This window comes from Gorilla gorilla, chromosome 16, assembly GCF_029281585.2.
Source record: "Gorilla gorilla gorilla isolate KB3781 chromosome 16, NHGRI_mGorGor1-v2.1_pri, whole genome shotgun sequence".
Classification (NCBI taxonomy): domain Eukaryota; kingdom Metazoa; phylum Chordata; class Mammalia; order Primates; family Hominidae; genus Gorilla; species Gorilla gorilla.
This window is the reverse complement of record NC_073240.2, coordinates 26,430,648-26,453,734: the sequence shown is the minus strand read 5'-3', so window position 1 is coordinate 26,453,734 and position 23,087 is coordinate 26,430,648. Positions and strand designations below refer to the sequence as shown.

Below are 23,087 nucleotides of genomic sequence, written 5' to 3'. Positions count from 1 at the left end.
GACACTGGCCCAGGGCCATTGGGCCCAACGCAAATCTTCCTCCAGGCTCACCATCTGGGGGGACAGGAGGAGGATATGTGTCCAAATAGGGCCTCACATCTCCATGTGGAGAAGGGGGTAAGGGATCCCCTGTAATGGGTTCTAGGTGGAACACTGACGCATCACAGATGCAGGGCACCCTTGGCCCTCCCCATCACCAAACCCTGAGAAACAAGGCAGGCTGGTCATTGGGTTTGGGCCAGATACCTGGGCTGCGCCATACTTCCATTCTGGAGAGCACCTCCACTACCCTCACCAGCTCCCCCGCATGATCCCAGGGTCGCCCTGTGACCACTGGGCATGGGCCACGGCCACCAACCCGCTCCCAGCCAACCAAGGAGGGTAGCCTGGAAGCTATGCACCGTTGCAAACCTGGCAGTCACATAGCCTGCCTCTGGACGTGGTGGGCACCCACTGAGGAGCCCTCCCCAAGTGTGCACCAAAAATCACAGCCTGGGGACCCGGGCCATGAGCTTTCACTGGTGGGACCCCATTCATATCCCACACACCTCCCAAACACAGAGCTGGGCCACACTTGGCCAATCAAGGGCCACGTGGTATCTTCTCGTTTCCTTGGGCCCAAGATCCTGAGATCCTGCAGGTGACCCCTTGGCTAAGAAGCCGGGGTGGCAAATTCCCGGTACAACACCCTAGACAGTGGATCTTCCCACCTCAGAATGCCACTGTTACTGCCACTCAAACATGGAGAACAGGTGACCCCCATGGGACAAGGTATGCCCCCTTAGCCCAAAGCCCATGGGTCACAGGACTGGCCTGAAGCACCACCAGGAGCTGGCCAGATCTCAACCTTGACCCAACCCCATTGAAACTGCACCACCCCTGACCAGGCTCAACACGTGCCACTGGGATGGCCCATTGTTCAACAGGATCAGCCTCATTCAGGGACACAGGTGGGATGAGATCCTTGAACCTCCATGGCCCGACCCCATCACCACCCCCCCAGGAACATGCCCGGGGACCGAGAGCTCCCAAGTGAAACCCGTGGCACCCTGGAGCCCTTCTGGCCCGCCTCATGTGGCCTGGGAAGTCCTCAAGGCCTGACCTGCACACCAAGTCTCAACTGGGCGATGTCCTGCATGGGGCTGAAGGAACCCTTGCTATCTGGACCATTGTCATTCCTGTAGGTCTTCAGGGAAGGCATCCTGCTCGGGTAAGATTCCCAAGGAAGCCACCCTCCTGGAGAAACCATCCCTCTCTGATGGGAATTGGGGTCAGCTCCCTGAGGAAACCCTCATGGCCTGAAGTCTGACCCTCGATGAACCCATGCCCATGATGCCAGCAGGATCCACTCACCTATGTTGGTCAATGCCAGGAGGCCTCCCCTTGGCAGAAGAGCTTACTGAAAGACACAAGGGGAGAACTGGGGCTCAGGGAGGAGCCACCCACATGCTACTTCACTGGGGAACAGAAAGGCCAACACCAAGCCCGCACAGGGAGCCTGGGCTGCCTCACAGAGGAGCGCAGAGACAGAGTTGGGCCTCCTCCAGACACCCTTCAGGGCCTCCAGGGCTCCAGCCCAAAATACAGTGGCCCTGCCGGAAATCTTGGGATCCCAGCATCCTCCTCCAAATTTCTCACCTAGGTTGGGCCTCAGCGTAATCATTGAGCATGGTAATTTTAAGTCATCACCTCTCTTCAACACAATATAGGGTTCTCATCATTGACCCAACCCAGGGCACCCCCCATGCCCACACATGCATCCAGCGGGACCCAGATGTGCTCACCACAGCTCAGTGCAGGAGATCAAGGGGCCAGGAAGGGCCTGAGCTTCAGTGCACCAGGGACTGAGCAACTGGCTGACGGACACTTGCCAGGGTCCATTGGTCCTGATGCAAGTCTTCCTTCAGGCTCACCATCTGGATGGACAGGAGGAGGACATGTGTCCAAACAGGGCCTCATACCTCCAGGTGGGGAACGGGGTAAGGGATACCCATGTGATGGGATCCATGTGGAACACTGACTTGTCACGGATACAGGGCACTCTTGGCCCTCCCCATCACCAAACCCTGAAAAAACAGGGCAGGTGGATCACTGGGCTTGGGCAAGACCCCTGGTCTTCATGCTATTGCAGACCTTGAGGGCACCTCCAGTGCCCCCTCTGACTTCTCCTTCACATGATCCCAGGGCTGCCCCAGGACCACTGAGCATGGGACAGGGTCACCGACATGCTCATGGCCAACCGAGGAGCCTGGCCCAGAAGCCATGTGCCACCGTGGACATGGAAGTTGCATAGCCTGCTGCTGGGCATGGTGGGCACCTGCCCAGGCAGTCTCTCCAAGCCACACCTGAAATCACAGCCTGGAGTACCAGGGCCATGTGCTTTCTCTGGTGGGTCCCCATCCATGCCCCACACATGTCCCAAACACAGAGCCGGGCCACCCTTGGCCAATCCTGGGCCACATGGTGTCCTTTCCTTTCCTTAGGCCCAAGACCTTGCCACCCTGGACATGAACCCATGGCACAGAAAGAGTCTGGGCAGCAAATTCTTGGGACAGGACCATCAACAGCGGGCCTTCCCACCGCACATTCCACTCTTCCAGCCACTCACCCATGGGGAAGGGGTGACCTCCAGCAGGACACAAGTTGTCGACTTGGCCTAAAGCCCACAAGTCCCAGGTCCGGCCCACAGCCCCACCAGGCACTGGCCAGAGCTCAGCCTTGGCCCAAACCCAGGGAAACAGCACTGCCCCCCACCAAGCTCAAAGAGGCACCATGGGATGGTCTATAGCTCAACAGGGTCAGTCCCATTTTGGGACATAGTTGGGGTACAATCCTTGAATCTCCACGGCCCAACCCCATGGGCTCATTCAAGCACTCCTCTCCAGGGAAAGACAACTCTTACATGACCCCTGTGGTGCCCCGGAGGCCCTGTGGCCCCCATCATGTGGCCTCGGCAATCCTCGAGGCCTGACACATGCACTGAGTCTCAGCTGGGAGCTCTCCTGCAAGGGGCTGAAGGAAGTCTTTCCTGCCTGGACCACTGTCATCCCTGCAGGGCTTCAGGAAGGCAACATCTTGGGTCCAATTCCCAAGGAAGCCGCCCTCCTGGAGAAACCATCCCTCCCCAGTGGAAATACAGGTTGGCTCCCTGAGGAAACCCTCCTGTCCTAAAGACTGACCCTTGGTGACCCCACGCGGCCTGACTCATGGCCCATGACGCCAGCAGGATGCACTCACCTACGCTAATCAAGGTGAAGGGGCCCTTCTGAGCTGAAGAGCTCACTGAAAGACACAAGGCAAGAATGGGGACTCAGGGAAAAGCCACCAATGTGCCCTGCCCCTGGGAAACAGTGCCAACACCAAGTCCACACAGGGAGCCTGCTGTGCTTCACGGAGGAGTGCAGAGAGAGGGTTGGGTCCATGTGAGAGGCCCTTGAGGGCCTCCAGGTCTCCAGCCCAAAATACAGTGGCCCTGCCAGGAACCTCGTGATTCTCAGTGTCCACTTCCAAAATTGTCACCTTGGCTGGGCCTCAGCGTAATCCTATTGAGCATGATTTTTAAGGCATCACCTCTCTTCAGGACAATATAAGGTTCTCATCATTGACCCAACCCAGTGCACCCCGCTCCCCATGCATACATCCAGAAGAACCCGGATGGGCTCACCAGCTCAATGAAGGAGACCAGGGCGCCAGGAAGGGCCCAAGCTTCAGTACAACAGGACCTGGGCACCTGGTTGATGGCCTCTGGCCAGCGCACAGAAGGCCCAGTGCAAGTCTTCCTCCAGGCTCACCATCTGGGGGGACAGGAGGAGGGCCCATGTGATGGGATTCACATGAAATCCTGACCTGTCATGGACACAGGGTACCCTTGGGCCTCCCCGCCACCGAACCCTGGAAGGACAGGGCAGGGAGGTCACTGGGCTTGGGCAAGACGCCTGGGATGTGCCTACTGCACACCTCAAGATAACCTCCCCTGCCTACACTGGCTGCTCCACATGACCCCAGGGCTGCACAGAGATCACTGGACACGGGCTAGGGCCACCAACCAGCTCACAGCCAACAAAGGAGGCTGGTCCTGATGCCAGGCACTGCCGCAGACCTGGTAGTTGCATAGCCTACCCTTGGGCATGGTAGGCTCAAGGGTACCTTGATGGCACTCTCCAAGTGCGCATCAGAAATCGCAGCCTGGGGCTCCATGGGCCCATGCTTTCTCTGGTGGGTCCCCATCCATGCCCTGCACACCTCCCAAACTCAGAGCCAGGCCACACTTGACCAATCAGGGGCCACATGGTGTCTTCTCTGCTCCTTGGGCCCAAGACCCCACCACCTGGAGGTGATGCCATGGCTCAGAAGCAGCCTGGGCAGCAAACTCCCAGGACAGGACCCTCCACAGCAGGCCTTCACACCTAAGGAAGCCATGCATCCTGACACTGAAACTCAGGAAAGATATGACCCCCAGCAGAACTCAGGCTGCCGACCTGGCCCAAAGCCCACAAGTCCCCGGGCCAGCACCATCAGGTGCTGGCCAGAGCTCAAGCTTCACCCATCCCCACTGAAACAGTGGCGTCCCCACCAGGCTCAATGTGGAGCCACTGGGATGGCTCATTGCTCAACAGCATCGGTCCCATTCAGGGCCATGGGTGGGCGTGATCCTTGAAACACTGCAGCCTGACCCTGTGGGCCTGATCACTCTGTCACCACCCCCACAACAAGCCTGAAGACCGAGAGCTCCTGCATGACCCCTGTGGTGCCTCACAGCCTGTGTGGCACCCCGCATGTGGCCTGGGCAGTTCTTGAGGCCTGACCCATGCACAGAATCTCATCTGGGAGCTGCCTGCCCTGCAGGGGCTGAAAAAACCCTTTGCTGCTTGAAACATCATCACTTCTGCAGGTCTTCAGAGAAGATGTCCTCCATGGGTCCGATTCGAAAGAAAGTGGCCCTCTGGGAGAACCCATCCCTCCCCAGTGGGGATTCCCCTGCTCCCTGAGGAAACTCTCCTGTCCTGAAGGCTGACCTGGAGTCCCCACATGGCCTGGCTCATGGTCCATGACACCAGCAGATTCCACTCACCTATGCTGGTCAATGCCAGGGGGCCCACCTGGGCAGAAGTCACTCAAAGACACAAGGGAGAAAGGGGACTCAGGGAGGAGCCGCCAACCTGCCCCGCCCCTGGGGAACGGGACTCTGACACCAAGCCCACACAGGGAGCCTGGGCTGCCTCACGGAGGAGTGCAGAGACAGGGCTGGGGGCTGCCAAGATGCCCTTCAGGGCATTGAGGTCTCCAGCCCAAAATACAGTGGCCCTGCCAGGGACTTCAGGATCCCAGCATCCTCTTCCAAAATTCTCCCCTAGGTTGGGCCTCAGCGTAATCCTATTGAGCATGATTTTTAAGTCATCACCTCTCTTCAGAAAATATAAGGTTCTCATCATCGACCCAACCTAGGGCACATCCCTCCCTGCGCATGCATCCAGTGGGATCCAGATGGACTCACCACTGCTCAGGGAAGGAGACCAGGGCTCCAGGAAGGGCCTGAGCTTCAGCGCATCAGGAGCTGGGGACCTGGCTGACGGACACTGGCCCAGCTCCATTGGGCCCAATGCAAGTCTTCCTCCGAGCTCACCATCTAGGACAGGAGGACACGTGTCCAAGTAGGGCCTCATGCTTCCACGTGGGGAAGGTGGGTAGGGGATATCCATGTGATAGGATCCATGCGGAGCACTGATGTGTCACGGAGACGGACATGGACCACCCTTGGCCCTCCCAGCCACCCAACCCTGGAAGGACAGGGCAGGTGGGTCACTGGTCTCACACAAAAAGTCCAGGCTGCGCCCTACTGCAGGTCCTGAGAGCACCTCCACTGCCCTGCCGGCTGCCCTGCACAATGCCAGGTCTACCCTGAGACCACTGGGCACAGGCCAGGGCCACCAACCAGCACATGGCCAACCAGGAGGCTGGCCCGGATGCCACGCGCTGCTGCAGACCTGGCAGTCGAGAGCCTGCTCCTGCCCCTCTCCAAGCACACACTGGAAATCACAGCCTGGGGCTCCAGGGCTATGTACTTTCTCTGATGCATCCCCATCCATGCCCTGCACACCTCCCAAACACAGAGCCAGGCCACACTCAACCAATCTGGAGACACATGGTATGCTCCCCTTTCCTTGGACCCAAGATGCTGCCACCCTGGAGGTGACCTCATGGCTCAGAAGCAGCCTGGGTGGCAAATTCCCAGGACAGGTTGCTCAACAGCAGGACTTCCCACCTTAGGAAGCCACCACTCCCGCCATTCAACCTCCGGGAAGGGGTGACCCCAAGCACGACCCAAGCTGTCCCCATGGCCGAAAGCCCATGAGTTCTAGGGCCAGCCTGCAGCACCACAGGCACTGGCCAGAGCTCAGCCTTGACCTAGCCCCAGGGAAACAGCACCACCCACTGCCAGACTCAAGGAGGTGCCATTGGGATGGCCCATTGCTCAACAGGGTCAGTCCCATTCAGGGTCATGGGTGTCCTTGAAACTCCGCGGCATGACCCCCACGGACCCAATCGCCTACCCCTCTCTGCAGAACCCCCGTAGCGCCCCAGAGCCCCTGCGGCCACCTCATGTGTCCTGGGCAGTCCTCAAGGCCTGACCGATGCACCAAGTCTCAGATGGGAGCTGCCTGCTTGGGGCTGAATGAACCCTTTCCTGCCTGGACCACCATCACCCCTGCTGGGCTTCAGGATAGGCGTCCTTCTTGGGTCCGATTCCCAAGGAAGTGGCCCTTCTGGATAACTCATCCCCGGTGGGAATTCAGGTCCACACTTTTAGGAAACTCTCATGGCCCGAAGGCAGATGCATGGTGACCCCACTTTGCCTCGCTCATGACCCGTGACCCAAAGAGGATCCACTCACCTAGGCCGGTCAATGTCAGAGGGCCCAGCTGGGCAGAAGAGCTCACTGAAAGACACAGGGGAGAATGGGGGCTCTGGAAGGAGGTGCCCACATGCCACGCCCGGGAACCAGAGCGCCAACACCAAGGCCACACAGGGAGCCAGGGCTGCCTCACAGAGGAGCACAGAGACAGGTTGGACCCCCTCAAGATGCCCTTTAGGGCCTTGAGGTCTCTAGTCCAAAATACAGTGGCCCTGCCTGTGAACTTGGGATCCCAGCGTCCTCTTCCAAAATTTTAACCTAGACTGGGCCTCAGCGTAATCCTATTGAGCATGATTTCTAAGTCATCTCCTCTCTTCAGGACAATATAAGGTTCTCATCATCAACCCAACTTAGGGCACATCCCTCCCCACGCATGCATCCAGTGGGACCCGGATGTGCTCACCACAGCTCAGTGCAGGAGACCAGGGCGTTGGGAAGGGCCTGAGCTTCAGCACACTGGGGGCTGGGGACCTGGCTGACGCACACTGGCCCAGAGCCACGGGGTCTTCCTCTGGGCTCACCATCTGGTGAGATAGCTGGAGGATGGGTCCAAACAGGGCCTCACCCTGCAATGTGGGGAAGAGAGTGGGGAGTGCCGGCTCACACATGCTCTCCCTCCATGTGATGGGATCCAGGAGGAACGCTGACCTGTCATGGACGCGGGGGACCCTTGGCCCTCCCTGCTACCGAACCCTGGAAGGAAAGGGCAGGTAGTTCACTGCGCTCAACCAAGAACACCTGGGCTGTGCCCTACTGCAGGCCCCAAGAGCACCTCCACTGCCCATGCTGGCTCCCCCGAACAACCCCAGGGCCGCACCAGGACCCCTCGGCACAAGCCAGGGCTATCAACCAGCTCATAAGCAATCAAGGAGGTTAGCCCAGATACCATGAACTGCTGCAGACCTGGCAGTCACATAGCCTGCGCCTGGGCATGGAGAGTGTCCACTCAGACGTCCTCTACAAGCACGCTGGAAATCGCATCCTGGGGCCCCAGGGCCATGTGCCTTCTCTGGTGGGTCCCCATTCATGCACCACATACCACCCAAACACTCTCCCCACTCTCAGCCAATCAGGGGACACATGATGTCCTCTCCTTTCCCTGGGCTCAAGATCTCGCCTCCCTGGAGGTGAACCCATGGCTCAGAAGCAGCCTGGACAGCAAATTCGTGGGACAGGACCCTCAACAGTGGGCCTTTCACCACAGGATGCCTGCCACCCTTCCGGCCACTCCACCTCTGGGTAGGATGACCTCCAGAGGCAGGCGGGCTGCACCCTTGGCCCAAAGTCCACAATTCCCAGGGCCAACCACCAGGTGCGGGCCAGAGCTCAGCCTTGACCCAACCCCATTGAAGCCACGCTGCCCACACCAGGCTCAAGGAGGCACCAGTGGGACAGCCCATTGCTCAACAGGGTTGGTCCCATCAGGGCAATGGGTGGGGCCTGACCCTTGAATCGGCCTGAATCCATAAACTCGATCACCCACACCCTGCTGCCGTCCCACCACCCCCAGCAAGCCTCAAGGATGGAGAGTTCCTGCTTAACACCTGTGGCCTCCGGAGATCCTGTGAAACCCCTCGTGTTGCCTGGGAGTCCTCAAGCCCTCACCCGTGCACAGAGTCTCAGCTAGAAGCTGTACTGCATTGGGTTGAAGGGACCCTTTCCTGCCTGGACCATCATCACCCCTGCACAGCTTCAGGGAAGGCATCCTTCTTGGAACCAGTTTCTATGGAAGACACCCTCCTGAAGAAACCATCCCTCCCCAGTGGGGATTCAGGTCAGCTCCCTGAGGAAACCCACATGGCCTAAAGGTGACCTCCAGCAACCCTACGCACCCTGGCTCATGGACCATGATGCCAGCAGGATGTACTCACCTATGCCCATCAAGACCAGGGGGACCACCTGGGCAGAAGAGCTCACTGAAAGACACAGGGGAGAACAGGTACTCAGGGACAAGCTGACAGTACGCCCAGTCCCCGGAGAACGGGAAGGCCAACACCAAGTCCACACAGTGAACGTGGGTTGCCTCACGGACAAGCACAGAGACAGGTTTCAGCAGCCCTCAGACACCCTTCAGGGCCTCAAGGACTCCAGCCAAAAATAGAGTGGCCTGGCTGGGGATCTCAGGATCCGAGCAACCTATTCCAAAATTCTAACCTAGGCCGGGCCTCAGCATAATCCTTTTGAGAATGATTTTTAAGTCATCACCTCTCTTCAGGACAATATAAGGTTCTCATCATCGACCCAACCCAGGGCACCTCCCTCCCCACCCATGCATCCAGCAGTCCCCGAATGGACTCACCAAGTTCAGTGCAGGAGACTAGGGCAACAGGAAGGGCCTGAGCTTCAGCATACCAGGTGCTGGACGCCGGGCTGATGAACACTGATGTGGGGCCAGTGGCCCCAGTACAAGTCCTCCTCCAGGGCCACCATCTGGGGGGACAGGAGGAGGATATATGTCCAACCAGGGGCTCAGGTGGGAAAGGGAGAAAGGGGTGCCTGCTCACACATGCTCTCCCTCCATGGACCCATGTGATGGGATCCAGGTGAAACAGTGACGGTAATGGACCCAGGGAAACCTTGGCTCTCCCCACCACCGAACCCTACAAGCCTGACCCCATGGGCCTGATTGCCCACTTCTCTCTGGGGATGGAGAGCCCCACTCATAATCCCCGTGGCACCCTGGAGCCCTTGTTGCCCCACTCATGTGGCCCGGGCAGTCCTCGAGGTCAGATGCAGGCACCAAATGTCAGCAGGGAGCTGCCCCGCATGAAACTGAAGGAAAACTTTCCAGCCTGGACCACCATGACTCCTGCAGGGCTTCAGCAACGGTGTCCTCCTGGGGTCAGATTCCCCAGGAAGCCACCCTCCTGGAGGACTAACACATCCCTCCAAGGTGGGAATTCAGGTTGGCTCCCCGAGGAAATTTTCCTGTCCCAAAGGCTGACCCTCAGTCACCCCATGTGTCTGGCTCATGGCCCATGAACCCAGCAGGATCCACTCACCTATGCTGGTCAATGCCAGGGGACCCGACTGAGCAGAAGAGCTCACTGAAAGAATCAAAGGGAGAACAAGGGTTCAGGAAGGAACCACCAACCTGACCCGCCCCCAGAAAACCACAGTGCCAACACCAAGCCCGCACAGAGGGCCTGGGCTGCCTCACAGAGGAGTATAGGGACAGGGCTGGGCCCCCCAGATACCCTTCAGGGCCTCCAGGTCTCCAGCCAAAAATACAGGGGCTCTCCTGGGGACCTCGGGATCCCAGCATCCTCTTCCAAAATTCTAACCTAGGCCGGGCCTCAGCATAATCCTTTTGAGAATGATTTTTAAGTCATCACCTCTCTTCAGGACAATATAAGGTTCTCATCATCGACCCAACCCAGGGCACCTCCCTCCCTGCCCATGCATCCAGCAGTACCCGAATGGGCTCACCAAGCTCAGTGCAGGAGACTAGGGCACCAGGAAGGGCCTGAGCTTCAGCACACCAGGGGCTGGACGCTGGGATGACGGACACTGATGTGGGGCCAGCGGCCCCAATACAAGTCCTCCTACAGGGCTGCCATCTGGGGGTACAGGAGGAGGACATATGTCCAACCAGGGGCTCATGCCTCCAGGTGGGGAAGAGGGTGGGGGGTGGGGGGGTGCCAGTTCACTCATGCTTTCCCTCCGTGGACCCATTTGATAGGATCCATGGGAAACACTCATGTGTCACAGACACAGGGGACCCTTGGCCCTCCCTGCTAGGGAACCCCGTGAGGACACGGCAGGCGGGTCACTAGGCTCGGGCAAGACTCCCGGGCTGCACCCTACTGCAGGCCTCCAGAGCAGCTCCACTGCCCACACTGGCTGTCCCACACAACCCCACGGCTGCACCTGAACCCCTGGGAAATGGCCAGGGCCACCAGCAGCTCACGGACAACCAAGTAGACAGGCCCAGACACCACATGCCACTGCTAACCTGACAGTTGCACAGCCTGACCCTGGGCGTGGAGGAGGCCCAGGACCGTCTCCAAGCATGCACTGAGAAATTTCAGCCTTGGGCCTGAGGGCCATGTGTTGTCTTTGGTGGGTCCCTATCCATGCCCCACACAACACCTCCCACACAGAGAGCAGGGCCACACTCAGCTAATTGAGGGAAACACGGTGTCCTCTCCTTTCCTTGGGCCCAAGACCCTGCCACCCTGGAGGCGACCGCATGGCTCAGAAGCAGCCTGGATGGCAAATTTCCTGGACAGTTCCTTCCACAGCGGGCCTTCCCACCTCAGGAGGACGCCCTTCCCACCACTCGCCCACAAGGAAGGGGTGACCCCCAGCGGGACACAGGCTGCACCCTGGGCCCACAGCCCACTAATCTCAGGGCTGGACTGCATAACTATCAGGCGCTGGCCGGAGCTAGTCTCGACCCAACCTCAGGGAAACAGCGGCACCCCACACCAGGTTCAAAGTGGCACCCCTGGGATGCCCCAATGCTTAACAGGGTCGGTTCCATTCAGGGCCATGGGTGTGGTGTGATCTTTGAATCTGGGGCCCGATCCCATGGGCCGAATTGCCCACCACTCTTTGGGGTCGCAGAGACCCTGCGAGCCCCCTGTTGTGCCCCAGAGCCCTTGTGGCCCCCCTCATGTGGCCTGGCCATCCTAGAGGCCTAACCCCACCACCGAGTCTCTGCTGGGCGCTGCCCTGCCTGGAGCTGAGGGAACCCTTTCTTGCCTGCACAACTGGCACCCCTGCAGGGCTTCAGAGAAGGCACCTTACTTGGCTCAGATTCACAAGGAAGCTGTCCTCCTGGAGAACCCATCCCCGGTGGGGATTCAGGTTGGCTCCTGAGGAAACCCTCATGGCTCAAATGCTGACCCTCGGCAACCCTATGGTCTGGCTCATGGCCCATGACCCAAGCAGGAGACACTCACCTATGCCGATCAATGCCAGGGAGTCTGCTGGGCGAAAGAGCTCACTGAAAGACACAGGGGAGAACAGGGGTTCAGGAAGGAGCAGCCAAAATGCCCCGCCTCCAGGAAAGCGGTGTGCTGACACCAAGCACACACAGGGAGCTTGGGCTGCCTCACGGGGGAGTGAAGAGACAGGGTTGGGCCCCCATGAGGTGCCCTGCAGGGCTTCCAGGTCTCCACCCCAAATTACAGTGGCCCTGCCAGGGACCTCATTGATTTCCAGTGCCCTCTTCCTAAATTGTCACCTAGGGTGGGCCTCAGCATAATCCTTTTGAGAATGATTTTTAAGTCATCACCTCTCTTCAGGACAATTTAAGGTTCTCATCATCGACCCAATCCAGGGCACCTCCCTCCCCGCCCATGCATCCAGCAGTACCCAAATTGGCTCATCAAGCTCAGTGCAGGAAACTAAGGCACCAGGAAGGGCCTGAGCTTCAGCACACCAGGGGCTGGACATCAGGCTGACGGACACTGGCCCAGGGCCATTGGGCCCAACACAATTCTTCCTCCCATTTCACAGTCTAGGGGAACAGGAGTAGGACAGCTGTCCAAACACAACCTCACTCCTGTATGTGAGCAGAAGGTGGGGTGTGGCAGTTCAAGTATGCTTGCCCTCCATGGACCCATGTGATCGTTTGCATGCGGAACACTGGCCCATCATGGACACAGGGTACTCAGTGCTCTCTTAGCCACAGAACTCTGGAAGGACAGGGCAGGCTGGTCACTGGGCCCCTGCTGGCTCCCCTACACAACCCGGGGTCACCCCAGGACTACTAGGCACAGGCCAGGGCCACCAACTCATTCACAGGAAACCAAGGAAGCTGGCCTAGATGTCAGATGCCGCTACAGCCCTGGCAGTCACATAGCCGATCTCTGTGCATAGTGGGTGCCCACCCAGATGCCCTATCCCAGCACATACTGGAAATTGCAACCTGGGGTCTAAGGGCCACAGTTTTCTCTGGTGGGTCTGCATCCATGCCCCACACACCTCCTGAACAAAGAGCAGGGCTACAATCAGCTAATCAGGGTACACACGGCATCTTCTCCTGTCCCTGGGCCCAAGATCCGCTACCCTGGAGGTGACCCCATGACTCAGAAGCAGCATGGGCAGCATATTCCAAGGACAAGACCCTAGATAGCAGGCCTTGTAACCTCAGGAGGCAACCATTCCCGACACTTGCCCCTTGGGAAGGGATGACTTCCAGCCACGGGGAAGGGGGGACTTCCAGGGGGAGCAGGCTGACCCCTTGGCCCAAAGCCAACGAGTCCATGGCCAGACCTCAGCACCACCAGGCACCGGCCAGAGCCCAGCCTTGACCCAAACATAGGGAAACAGCACCACCCCACTCAAGGCTTGATGAGGCCCATAGAATGGCTCATTACTCGACAGGGTCTGTCCCATTCAGGGCCATACATTGGACGCAATCCTTAAATCTCCACAGCTCGACTCCATGGGCCCTATCATCCATCTTTCTCCATGAATGGAGAGCTCCTATGTGACCCCCATGGTGTCCCAGAGCCCCTGTTGGCCCCCCAGATGGCCTGGGCAGTCCTCAAGGACAGACTCGAACACCTAGACTCAGCTGGGAGCTACTATGTGTGAGACTGAAGGAACCCTCTCCTGCCTGGACCACCGTCATCCCTGCAGGGCTCCAGGGAAGGCGTCCCCCTTGGGTCCGATTTCCCAGGAAGCCACCCTCCTGGAGGACCAACCTATCCCTCCCCGGTGGGGATTCAGGTTCGCTCCCTGAGGAAACTCTCCTGTCCCAAAGGCTGACCCTCAGTGACTCTACCCAGCCTGGCCCATGGCCCACGATGGCAGCAGGATCCACTCACCTATGCTGGTGAATGCCAGGGTGCCCCGCCTGGGTTGAAGAGCTCACTGAAAGACACAAGTGGAGAAGGGGGGCTCAAGGAGGAGCTTTCCACATGCCCCACCCCAAGGAACTGGACCACCAACAGCAAGCCCACACAGGGAGGCTGGGCTGCCTCACGGAGGAGCACAGAGACAGGGCTGGGCCCCCCAGGTGCCCTTCAGGGCCTCCAGGGCTCCAGCCCAAAATAAATAAATAAAGTCCCCTACTGGGACTTCGGGATCCCAGCATCCTCTTCCAAATTCTCACCTAGGCTGGGCCTCAGCGTAATCCTATTGAGCATGATTTTTAAGTCATCACCTCTCTTCAGGATAATATAAGGTTCTCATCATTGACCCAAACCAGGGGCACCCCCCGCCCCATGCATGCATCCAGAGGGACCCGGATGTGCTCACCTCAGCTCAGTGTAGGAAACCAGGACAACAGGTAGGTCCCGAGCTTTAGCACACCAGGGTGGGCACCTGGCTGATGGCCACTGGCCTGGGTCCATTGGGCCCAGCGCAAGTCTTCCTCCAGGCTAACCATCTGGGGGGACAGGAAGAGGACATGTGTCCAAACAGAGCCTCATACTTCCATGTGGGGAAGGGGTAAGGGATACCCATGTGATGGGGTCCATGAGGAACACTGACCTAGCATGGACGTGGGGCACGTTTGGCCTTCCCTGTCAGCAAACCCTGAAAACACAGGGTAGGTGGGTCACTGGGTTCAGGCAAGAAACCTGGGCTGCAACCTACTGAAGGCCTTGATAGCATCTCCACTGTCCATGCTGGCTGCCCCACACGATCCCAGAGCCACTCCGGAACCACAGGGCACAGGCCAGGGGAACCAATCAGCTCATGTCCAACCAAGGAGAATGGCCCAGAAGCCATGTGCCGCTGTGGAGATGGAAGTTGCATAGCCTGCGCCAGGGCGTGGTGGGCACCTGCCTAGGTGCTATTTGCAAGCCACACCTGAAATCGAAGCCTGGAGTCCCCGGGCCACATGCTTTCTCTGGCGGGTCCCTATCCATGCCCTGCACATGTCCCAAACACAGAGTCAGGCCACCCTTGGCCAACCGTGGGCTGCATAGTGTCCTCTCTTTTCTTAGCCCCAAGACTCTGCCACCCTGGAGGTGACCTCATGGCTCAGAAGCAGCCTGGGTGGTAAATTCCTGGGACAAGACCAGCGGGTCTTCCCACCTCAGGATCCAGCCACTCACCAACAGGCAAGGGGTGACCTCCAGCAGGACAGGGCTGCCGAATGGACCAACACCCACAAGAACCTGGGATGGCCTGCAGCATCACCAGGCGCTGGCCAGAGCTCAGCCTTGACCCAAACCCAGGGAAACAGCCACGCCCCCCACCAGGCTCAAAGAGGCCCCACTGAGATGGCCCATTACTCAACATGGTTGGTCGCATTTAGGGCCATGGTTGGGATGCGATCCTTGAATCTCTGCAGCCTGACCCCACGGGCTCATTCGAGCACCCCACTCCAGGGAAAGAGAGCTCTCGTGTGACCCCTGTGGCACCCCAGAGCCCCTGTGGCCTCCTTCATGTGGCCTGGGCCATCCTTGAGGCCAGACTCGCACACTGAGTCTCAGCTGGGAGCTGCCCTCCATGGGACTGAGGGGACCCTTTCCTGCCTGGATGACTGTTACCCCTGTAAGTCTTCAGGGAAGGCATTGTCTTGGGTCTGATTCCCAAGGAAGCCAGCCTCCTGGAGAAACTGTCCCAACCTGGTGGGGATTCAGGTCGGCTCCCTGAGGAAACCCACGTGGCCTAAAGAGTGACCTTTGGTGACCCTACGCAGCTTGGCTCATGGCCCATGATGCCAGCAGAATCCACTCACCTATGCGCATCAATGTCAGGGAGCCCACCTGGGCTGAAGAGCTCACTGAAAGACAGAAGACACAAAGGGAGAACAGGGGCTCACGAAGGACCCAGCAAGCTGTCCTACCACAGGGAACCAGAGTGCAGACACCAAGCCCACAAAGGGAGCCTGGGCTGCCTCACATGTAATGTGGAGACAGGGTAGAGTCCCCCCCACCGAGATGCTGTTCAGGGCCTGGAGGTCTCCAGTCCAAAACACAGTGCCCATGACAGGGACCTAGAAATCCCAGCATCCTCTTCCAAAATTCTCACCTAGGCTGGGCCTCAGCGTAATCCTATTGAGCATGATTTTTAAGTCATCACCTCTCTTCAGAACAATATAAGGTTCTCATCATCGACCCAACCCAGGACACCACCACCCCCCAATGCATGCATGCATCCACTGGGACCCAGATGTGCTCACCACAGCTCAGTGCAGGAGGCCAGGGCACCAGGAAGGGCCTGAGCTTCAGCTTACCAGGGGCTAAGCACCTGGCTGAGGGACATTTTCCCGGGGCCAGTGGGCCCAGTGCAATTCTTCCTCCAGGGTCAGCATCTGGAGGGGTGGGGGACAGATGTCCAAACAGGGCCTTGTGCCTCCATAGGGCAAAGTGGATAGGGTGTGCTGGCTCACACATGCTCTCCCACCATGGACTCATGAGATGAGATCCATGTAAAACAGTGACAGTCATGCACACGAGGAACCCTTGGCCCTCCCTGCCACTCAACCCTGGAAGGATAGGGCAGGCGGGTCATGGGATTCCAGCAAGACGCCTAGGCCGCACCCTACTGTAGGACCCTGGAGCACCTCCACTGCCCATGCCAGCTCCCTCACATGACTCTGGGCTTCAATGAGACCACTAGGCAGTGCCAGGGCCACCAACTAGCTCATGGCAAACCAAGGAGGCTGGCCTGGACCCCATGTGCCACTGCAGACCTGGCAGTCACATAACCTGCCACTGGGCATGGAATGCACCCATCCATGCACCCTTTATAAGCTCACACCAGAAATACCATCCTGGGGCCCCAGGGCCACATGCCTTCTCTGGTGGGTCCCCATTCATGCACCGCATACCTCCCACAGAGCTGGGCCATGCTTGGCCAATCAGGGGCCACATAATGTCCTCTCCTTTCCTTTGGCCAAAGACCCTGTCACCCTGGAGGTGACCCCATGACTCAGAAGCAGCCTGTGCAGCAAATTGCCAGCACAGGATCCTTGACCATGGGTCTCCCACCACAGGATGCCACCCTTCCGGCCACTCCACTTCAGGTAGGAGTGACCTCAAGCGGGATGCAGGCTGCACCCTTGGCCCAAAGCCCATGATTCCCAGGGCCAACCACAAGGTGACAGGCAGAGCTCAGCCTTGACCCAACCCCACTGAGGCAGTGCCACCCCCACCAGGCTCAAGGTGCCACCACCGGGATGGCCATTGCTCAATAGGGTCGGTCCCATTCAGGGCCATGGGTGGTTCCCGACCCTTGAATGTTCACGGCCTGACTCCGTAAGCCAGATCACCCACACCCAACCCCTCTGCAAGCCTCGGGGACAGAGGGCTCCCGTATAAGACTCCTGGCCGTGGAGACCCTGTGGATGCCTTCATGTGGCCTGGGCAGTCCTCCAGGACTCACCTGTGCACCAAATCTCAGCTAGGATCTGCACTGTGTTGGGTTGAAAGAACCCTCTCTTGCCTGGACCTCTGTTACCCCTGCAAGGTTTCAGGGAAGGTGTCCTTCTTGGGACTGATTTCCAAGGAAACCTCCTTCCCAGAGAAACCATTCATCCCTGGTGGGGATTCAGGTTGGCTCCCTTAGGAAACCCTCATGACCCAAAAGGTGACGCTCAGGGACCCCACCCCGGCCTGGCTCATGGCCCATGACCCCAACAGGATCCATTCACCTGAGACCCCGCCACCACGGAGGTGACGCCATAGCTCAGAAGCAGCCAAGACAGCAAATTTCTGAGACAGAGTCTTCCACAACAGGCCTTCCCACCTCAGGAGGACATGCTTCCTGCCACCTGTCCACAATGAAGGGGTGACCCCAATGGGACATGGGCTGTACCCATGTCCCAAAGGCCACCAATACCAGGGCAGGATTGCACCACCATCAGGTGCCAGCCAGAGCTAGTCTCAACTCACCCCTAGGAAACAGTGCCACCCCACACTTGGCTCAAAGAGGCACCACTGGGAGGGCCCATAGCTTATTAGGGTTTGTCCCATTCAGGGCCATGGGTTTGGTGCAATCCTTGAAAATCTGTGGCCTGACCTCGTGGGCTGAATCACACACACCTCTCCAAGGTTGAAGAGCCCCTGCAAGAACCCCTTGGTGCCCCAGAGCCCTTGTGGCCCCCCTCATGTGGCCTGGCCATCCTAGAGGCCTGATCTGAGCACTGAGTCTCAGTGGGGCACTGCCCTGCATGAGGTTGAGAAAACCCTTTACTGCCTGGACCACTGCAACCCCTGCAGGGCTTCAGGGAAGGTATCTTCCTTGGGTATGATTTCCAAGGAAGCCACTCTTCTGGAGAACCCATCCCAGGTGGGCATTCGGGTCAGCTCCTGAGGAAACTCTTACGGCTGAAGGCTGATGCTTGGTGACCCCACACAGCCTGGCTCCTAGGCCATGACCCCAGCAGGATCCACTCACCTATGCTGGTCACTGCCAGGGAGGCTGCTTGGCAGAAGAGCTCACTGAAAGACACAGGGGAGATTGGGGGCTCAGAAAGGAGCCGCCAAAGTGCCCCACCCCCGGGTAACAGGAGCGCCAACACCAAGCCCACATAGTGAGCCTGGGCTGCCTCACGGAGGAGCGCAGAGACAGGGTTGGGCACCCTCCAGATGCCCTCAGAGCCTCCAGGTCTCCAGCTCAAAATACAGTAGTCCTGCTGGGGAAGTCATAACTCCAGCATCGTCTTCCAAAATTCTAACCTAGGCCAGGCCTCAGCATAATCCTTTTGAGCATGATTTTTAAGTCAGCACCTCTCTTCAGACAATATAAGGCTCTCATCATTGACCCAACCCAGGGCACCCCCCTGCCCACGCATGCATCTAGTGGGACCTGGATGTGCTCACCACAGCTCAATGCAGGAGACGAGGGCACCAGGAAGGGCCCCATCTTCAGTGCACCAGGGGATGGGCCTCTGGCTGACAGATGCTGGCCTGGGGCCAATGGGTCCAATGCAAGTCTTCCTCAAGGCTCAACATCTGGGGAAACAGGAGTAGGACAGGCATCCAAACACAACCTCACCCCTCCATGGAGGCAGAAGGTGGGGTGTGGCGGCTCAGGGATGCTCGCCCTCCATGGACTCATGTGATGGGATCCATGTGGAACACTGGCCTGTCGCAGACGCACGGCACCCTGTGCTCTCTCAGCCACCAGTCCTTGAAAGGACAGGGAAGGCATCCTCCTTGGGTCCAATTTCCAAGGAAGCCGCTCTCCTTGAGAATCAACCCTTCCATCCCTGGTGGGCATTCAAGTGTGCTCCCTGAGGAAACCCTCCTGTCCTGAAGGCTGATGCTCAGTGACTCCACACAACCTAGCCCATGGCCCATGAGGCCAGTAGGATCCACTCACCTATGCCACTCAATGCCAGGGTGCCCTGCCTGGGTGGAAGAGCTCACTGAAAGACACAAGTGGAGAAGGGGGGCTCAGGGAGGAGCTGCCCTCATGCCCCACCCGAGGAACTGGACCACCAACAGCAAGTCCGCATGGGGAGCCTGGGCTGCCTTACGGAAGAGTGCAGAGACAGGGTTGGGCCCCCCAGATGCCCTTTAGGCCCTCCAGGTCTCCAGCCCAAAATACAGGGGCCCTGCCGGGGACTTCGGGATTCCACCATCTTCCAAAATTCTCACCTAGGCTGGGCTTCAGCGTAATCCTATTGAGCACGATTTTTAAGTCATCACCCCTCTTCAGGACAATATAAGGTTCTCATCATCGACCCAACCCAGGGCACCCCAATTCCTGTGCAGGCATCCAGCAGGACCCAGATGTACACATCACAGGTCAGTGCAGGAGACCAGGTCACTAGGAAGGTCCCTAGCTTCAGCACACCAGGGGCCGGGCACCTGGCTTTGGGCCACTGGCCTGAACATTGAGCCCAACACAAGTCTTCCTCCAGGCTCACCATCTGGGGGGACAGGAGGAGGACATGTGTCCAAACAGGGCCTCACGCCTCCATGCAGGGTAGGGGTGAGGGATACCCATGTGATGGGATCCATGAGGAACACAGACCTATTACGGATGTGGGGCACCCTTGACCCTCCCCATCACCAAACCCTGAAAAAACAGGTTACGTGGGTCACTGGGCTCAGGTGAGATGTCCTGACTATGCCCTACTGCAGGCCTTGATAGCATCTCCACTGCCCATGCTGGCTGTCCCGCACGATCCCAGAGCCACCCTGGGACTATGGGGCATGGACCAGGGTTACCAACCAGCTCATGGCCAATCTAGGAGGCTGGCCCAGAAGCCATGTGCCACTGTAGACAAGGAAGTTGCAAAGCCTGCCCCTGGCATGGTGGGCATCTGCCCAGGCTCCCTTTGCAAGTCACACTTGAAATCAAAGCCTGGAGTCCCAGGGCCACAAGCTTTCTCTGGTGGGTCCCCATCCATGTCCCGCACAGGTCCTCAAAACAGAGTTAGGCCACCCTTGGCCAAACCTGGGCCACATTGTGTCCTCTCTTTCCTTAGGCCCAAGACTCTGCCACGCTGGAGGTGACCCCATGGCTCAGAAAAGGCCTGGGTGGCAAATTCCCGGGACAGGACCATCGACAGCGGGTCTTCCCACCTCAGGATCCACTCTTCCAGCCACTCACCAACACGCAAAGGGTAACCTCCAGTAAGACGTGGGCTGCCGACTTGGACCGAAGCCCACAAGTTCAAGGGCCGGCCTGCGGCATCACCAGGTGCTGGCCAGAGCTCAGTCTTGACCCAAACCCAGGGAAACAGCACTGCCCCCCACCAAGCTCAAAGAGGAACCATTGAGATGGCCCATTACTCAACAGGGTCGGTCCCATTTAAGGCCATGGTTGGGGTGTGATCCTTGAAATCTCTGTGGCCTGACCACATGGGCCCATTCAAGCACCCCTCTCCAGGGAAAGAGAGCTCTCATGTGACCCCTGTGGCACCCCAGAGCCCCTGTGACCCCCCTCATGTGGCCTGGGCCGTCCTTGAGGCCAGACCCAAACACTGAGTCTCAGCTGGGAGCTGCCCTACATGGGACTGAGGGGACCCTTTCCTGCCTGGACCACTGTCACCCCTGCAGGGCTTCAGGGAAGGCACCATCTTGGGTCTGATTCCCAAGGAAGCCAGACTCCTGGAGAAACCATCCCTCCTCAGTGGGGATTCAGGTCGGCTCCCTGAAGAAACCCTTCTTTCCCGAGGGCTGACCCTCAGTGACACCATGCGGCCTGACTCATGGCCCATAACACCAGCAAAATGCACTCATCTATGCACATCAATGTCAGGGGGACCACCTGGGCTGAAGAGCTCACTGAAAGACAGAAGACACAAGGGGAGAATGGGGGCTCAGGAAGGACCCAGCAAGGTGCCCGACCCCGGGGAACCAGAGCGCCAACACCAAGCCCACAAAGGGAGCCTAGGCTGCCTCACCTAGAAATGCAGAGACAGGGTAGAGTCCCCCTGCCTGCCGCGAGATGCTGTTCAGGGCCTGGAGGTCTCCAGTCCAAAACACAGTGGCCCTGCCACGGACCTTAAAATCCCAGCATCCTCTTCCAAAATTCTCACCTAGGCTGGGCCTCAGCGTAATCCTATTGAGCATGATTTTTAAGTTATTACCTCTCTTCAGAACAATATAAGGTTCTCATCATCAACCCAACCCAGGGCACCACCCCCTAAATCATGCATGCATCCACTGGAACGTAGATGGGCTCACCACAGCTCTGTTTAGGAGACCAGGGCACCAGGAAGGACCTGAGCTTCAGCTCACCAGGGGTTGAGCACCTGGCTGAGGGACAATGGCCCAGGGCCAAGTGGGCCCAATGCAATTCTTCTTCCTGGGTCAGCATCTGGAGGGGTGGGGGACAGGTGTCCAAACACGGCCTCATGCCTCCATGCAAGAAAGTGCGCAGGGTGTGCTGGCTCACAGATGCTCTCCCTCCATGGACTCAATACATGGAATTCATGTAAAACAGTGACGGTTATGCACACAAGGAACCCCTGGCCCTCCCTGCCACTCAACCCTGGAAGGAAAGGGTAGGCGGGTCATGGGATTCCAGCAAGATGTCCAGGCTGCACCCTACTGAATGACCCTGGGCACCTCCACTTCCCACGCCAACTCCCGCACATGACTCTGGGCCACACTGGGAGCACTGGGCAGGGCCAGGGCCACCAACCAGCTCACGGCAAATTGAGGAGGCTGGCCTGGACGCCATGTGCAGCTGCAGAACTGGCAGGCACACAGCCTGCCCCTGGGTGTGGAATGCACCTGTCCAGGTGCCCTCTACAAGCCTACACCAGAAATCGCATCCTGGGGCCCCAGGGCCATGTGCATTCTCTAGTGGGTCCCCATTCATGCATCATGCACCTCCCAAACACAGAGCCAGGCCACACTCGGCCAATCAGGGGACACATGATATCTTCTCCTTTCTTTTGGCTCAAGACCCTGCCACCCTGGAGGTGACCCCATGTCTCAGAAGCAGCCTGGACAGCAAATTGCCAGCACAGGTCCCTTGACAGTGGGCCTTCCACCACAGGATGCCACCCTTCCAGCCACTCCACTTTGGGGAGGGGTGACCTCCAGCGGGACACAGGCTGCACCCTTGGCCCAAAGCCCACGATGCCCAGGACCAAACACCAGGTGCCAGCCAGAGCTCAACCTTGACCCAACCCCACTGAGGCAGCACCACCCCCACCAGGCTCAAGTAAGCACCACTGGGATGGCCATTGCTCAACAGAGTCTGCCCCATTCAGGGCCATGGGTGTGGCCCAACCCTTGATTCTTCACAGCCCACTCCGTAAGCCCGATCACCCACACCCAACCCCTCTGCAAGCCTCAGGGAAGAAGAGCTCGCATATAAGACTCATGGCCCCTGGAGACCCAGCAGACCCCCTCATGTGGCCTGGGCAGTGCTCCAGGCCTGACCTGTGCACCAAGTCTCAGCTAGGATCTGCACTGTGTTGGGTTGAAGGAACCATCTCCTGCCTAGACCTCCATTACCCCTGCAGGGCTTCAGGGAAGGCATCCTTCTTGGGATTGATTTCCAAGGAAGCTGCTCTCCTGGAGAAACTATCCGTCCCTGGTGGGGATTTAGGTTCGGATCCCTGAAGAAACTCTCGTGGCCTGAAGGGTGACCCTCAGCGCCCCTCCGTGGCCTGGCTCACGCGCCATGACTCCAGCAGGATCCACTCACCTATGCTGCTCAAGGCCAGGGGCCCACCTGGGCAGAAGAGCTCACTGAAAGACACAGGGGAGAACAGGGGCTCAGGGAGGAGCCGCCAACCTGCCCCAGCCCCTGGGAGCCAGAGTGCCAACACCAAGCCCGCATGAGAAGC

General features: G+C 58.6%; 1 long non-coding RNA gene and 12 other non-coding genes across 22 annotated transcripts; all 13 read right to left on the bottom strand.

The window, feature by feature from the left end:
• Positions 1-10: 10 nt before the first annotated feature.
• Positions 11-22,959, bottom strand: LOC109023410 (uncharacterized). Of its 10 annotated transcripts, none has more exons than XR_010131143.1 (21): positions 21,469-22,959; positions 21,186-21,343; positions 19,151-21,066; positions 18,649-18,957; positions 18,224-18,267; positions 16,005-16,136; positions 15,561-15,605; positions 14,129-14,258; positions 13,696-13,741; positions 11,821-11,864; positions 10,343-10,473; positions 9,916-9,960; positions 9,213-9,343; positions 8,785-8,829; positions 7,317-7,479; positions 6,893-6,937; positions 5,495-5,626; positions 3,665-3,794; positions 1,785-1,916; positions 1,354-1,399; positions 11-54 (listed from the first exon to the last, which is right to left on the bottom strand). It is a non-coding gene; the product is annotated as an uncharacterized lncRNA (long non-coding RNA). The 10 variants fall into 10 exon arrangements; XR_010131145.1 differs by having other exon boundaries at positions 18,649-18,780; XR_010131146.1 differs by having other exon boundaries at positions 19,151-19,196.
• Positions 1,646-1,727, bottom strand: LOC129527326 (small nucleolar RNA SNORD115). The gene has a single exon (XR_008672299.1). It is a non-coding gene; the product is annotated as a small nucleolar RNA SNORD115 (small nucleolar RNA).
• LOC129527310 (small nucleolar RNA SNORD115) lies at positions 3,527-3,608 on the bottom strand. Its single transcript, XR_008672283.1, has one exon. It is a non-coding gene; the product is annotated as a small nucleolar RNA SNORD115 (small nucleolar RNA).
• Positions 5,358-5,438, bottom strand: LOC129527313 (small nucleolar RNA SNORD115). Its single transcript, XR_008672286.1, has one exon. It is a non-coding gene; the product is annotated as a small nucleolar RNA SNORD115 (small nucleolar RNA).
• Positions 7,179-7,260, bottom strand: LOC129527317 (small nucleolar RNA SNORD115). Its single transcript, XR_008672290.1, has one exon. It is a non-coding gene; the product is annotated as a small nucleolar RNA SNORD115 (small nucleolar RNA).
• LOC129527315 (small nucleolar RNA SNORD115) lies at positions 9,075-9,156 on the bottom strand. Its single transcript, XR_008672288.1, has one exon. It is a non-coding gene; the product is annotated as a small nucleolar RNA SNORD115 (small nucleolar RNA).
• LOC115930897 (small nucleolar RNA SNORD115) lies at positions 10,205-10,286 on the bottom strand. The gene has a single exon (XR_004067489.2). It is a non-coding gene; the product is annotated as a small nucleolar RNA SNORD115 (small nucleolar RNA).
• On the bottom strand, positions 12,112-12,193 carry LOC129527318 (small nucleolar RNA SNORD115). Its single transcript, XR_008672291.1, has one exon. It is a non-coding gene; the product is annotated as a small nucleolar RNA SNORD115 (small nucleolar RNA).
• Positions 13,990-14,071, bottom strand: LOC129527303 (small nucleolar RNA SNORD115). Its single transcript, XR_008672276.1, has one exon. It is a non-coding gene; the product is annotated as a small nucleolar RNA SNORD115 (small nucleolar RNA).
• LOC129527304 (small nucleolar RNA SNORD115) lies at positions 15,861-15,942 on the bottom strand. The gene has a single exon (XR_008672277.1). It is a non-coding gene; the product is annotated as a small nucleolar RNA SNORD115 (small nucleolar RNA).
• Positions 18,512-18,592, bottom strand: LOC129527324 (small nucleolar RNA SNORD115). The gene has a single exon (XR_008672297.1). It is a non-coding gene; the product is annotated as a small nucleolar RNA SNORD115 (small nucleolar RNA).
• LOC129527316 (small nucleolar RNA SNORD115) lies at positions 19,436-19,517 on the bottom strand. The gene has a single exon (XR_008672289.1). It is a non-coding gene; the product is annotated as a small nucleolar RNA SNORD115 (small nucleolar RNA).
• LOC129527320 (small nucleolar RNA SNORD115) lies at positions 21,328-21,409 on the bottom strand. Its single transcript, XR_008672293.1, has one exon. It is a non-coding gene; the product is annotated as a small nucleolar RNA SNORD115 (small nucleolar RNA).
• Positions 22,960-23,087: the final 128 nt, after the last annotated feature.